The sequence below is a fragment of the Micropterus dolomieu genome, linkage group LG21 (assembly GCF_021292245.1).
Source record: "Micropterus dolomieu isolate WLL.071019.BEF.003 ecotype Adirondacks linkage group LG21, ASM2129224v1, whole genome shotgun sequence".
NCBI classification, from domain to species: Eukaryota; Metazoa; Chordata; class Actinopteri; order Centrarchiformes; family Centrarchidae; genus Micropterus; species Micropterus dolomieu.
This window is the reverse complement of record NC_060170.1, coordinates 19,147,367-19,150,028: the sequence shown is the minus strand read 5'-3', so window position 1 is coordinate 19,150,028 and position 2,662 is coordinate 19,147,367.

Genomic DNA, 2,662 nt, shown 5'->3' with positions numbered 1-2,662 from the left:
GCAATACATTTTGTGTTTGTTTTGTTTCATGTCATTTCACCTTTGTGGCATAGTGTGACAACTCCTCTTCTGTATGGAGAGCCACCATTAAAGCCTATAAAGACTTAAAGTAGATATAACTTATACTTTTTTATTGTTTTATTAACTATGGATCACATGGCTACTTTTATGTGAAAAGTGCAAAGTTATGAACCAACAGATCAGTATAACGGGACTGTGGGGTTTAGCCTCTTTCAGTTCATTGTTTTGGTAATTCCAGCCTGCAAATTACCTGATCAGAATCACGGCTCTCATAGCATCATTTCGAACTGCTACAAGCAGCTGTTTACAGCAAAAAAGCTATAAAAACCTATGCAGCACCAAACGGCAGACAAAGTAGGCAACTAGTTAGCATTTAGAAGCTAAAGAACCAGATATTTCCCTCAGGCTACAAAGGTAAAAGGCATGTGAAAATTGGACTTACATTCGCCAGGTCGCCAGAAACACAACTCCAAAGGAATGATTATGCTCCGTATCTGTTGGATGTGAAAATAGGCAAATGTTTGCTAACAAGTTTACCATATCAACTAAAGAGGTGAAACTTACATTTATAAATATTATATTTATTAATTTAGCTATTTATGTCAGAGGTTGCACTCCTCTGGAGCAACTAGGGGTTAAGTGTCTTGCTCAGAAACACAATGGTGGATGGGTCACAGTCGGAATTGAACCTGGCTCTCACACCAAAGGCATGCGTCTTAGCGACCATTGCCACCCCTATGTTGTGCTGTGTTTGCAGCTGAGTTCTGCTGCTCCCGAGGACCCAGAAATGAGTTATTGCAGATTTAAATATGAATTACTCAATGAGCAAAAATCAAAGATGAAGTTGGACAAAATGCATCTGTATTATTTAGTAGTTTACCTCTCCAAAAAGTTGATCTCATTCATACAGACTGTGCGGGTGTGGTTATCAGATTGTATTGACTGTTGCCTGGCAACATAAGCAAACAGCCAGAAACCCTCATTTTGATTCAGACTCTGCTGTGAAATAACCAAACTCCTTTAACTTTGGCAGGAAATGTTGCTTTCATGCAGGAGCACATAGTTCATAGTAAGAAATTTAGACATTCAAAAATCTATTCATTTAGTCTTTTGTCACACTATGTGACAAAAGAGGGAGACCACACAGTCAATGAATAATACTACATGTTTTAATTAAGTAAATTAAGTAGAAATACCATGTCAGCAGATCAGTATGTATGCAATGTCTGAGTGGTGAGGAGTGGTATGAAACAACACAACAATGTCAGTCGGCAGGCAAGAGGAAGAGAATGAGAGGATTTTGCAGGTCTGATTTATTGCCTCCTGAGCCCAGTCTACTCAGATGTGTTGCATCTGAAAAAAAACACACCCAAAAAGGAAGAGCAAGAGAGGGCCAACCAAATGTTGGCTGTCACAAATGTAATTTTTTTCCGTCAAGATACTTTTACAAATGGTTTTTGGGTGACTAATATGGATGAAATGCTATAAATCCAATTAAACTGCACTTTAACACCACCGGCAATGGTCCATTTAAAATTGAAATCGATTGCAGAAAAAATATCACTGCACAAATACTGTTACAGCCTGTTGCTAATTAGGACTGAAGCTGCAATACATCTACGTAATTAATTATGGGTTGTGGTAGGGAAATAGTTTACCTAATTAGTGACCCACTTGTCATTTGACAGTATCAGAGGTTATGTTTCTTACCAGTGTTGGGCAAGTTACTTCCAAAATGTAATACATTATAGATTACTATAATAATAGTCATTTGAGAGTAATTAGTTACATTACAATATTACTGTATCTGAACTGTAATGCTTTACACTACTTTTTGCATTACTTTTGAGCTACTTTCACTGCTATTTAATGAAAGTAATCGTTTTAAGCACAAACACAGAGCCTATAGAAATCTATTTACGCATGATCTATCAGGGGAGCTAACTCTTACTGTCTTGTTCAGAGGAGCCAAGCTTCCCCGTAGTTTGCATCCTGCCTACAATCTCGGACATTCTTTTTAACTGAATCCTGGTTGCAAATGAATGACTATAGCCAGCTAGCTGAACTGTGTCCGCCTCAATTTGATTGTTTTAGTCAACCGAGGGTCAGTGGTCGTGGTGGTGGGCTAGTGAGCGTGTATAGGAAATATTTAAAATGTCATCAAGTACGCTGTGATGAATTTAACTCCTTTGAAGTTCTCACTCTTAAAGTTGGAGGGCTGCAACTTATCATATTTGTTATAATTTATCGCCCCCCAAAACCGCCTGGAGGATTTTTTTCAGAACTTCCTGAATTTTTATCTACTCTGGTTTTAAATTATGACAGAATTGTTCTTTGTGGCGATTTTAATATTCATGTTGATGACCCCAACAATGTTAATGCAACTGACTTTTTAAATATGGCCACTTCTTTTAACTTCAAACAACATGTCAAAGGGCAAACCCATAACCGTGGTCATACACTGGACTTGGTTTTTACCCTGGGTGTCAGCATTTCCTCTGTGGAATTAGTGGACATGACCATATCTGACCACAGATGTATTGTTTTTAGCTGCGATTCGCCTGTTACTCATGCCGCCTCACCAAGCTCCGTGTGTTCTCGCATCTTTAATGAACAAAGTGTTTCAAAGTTTTGCGCATTC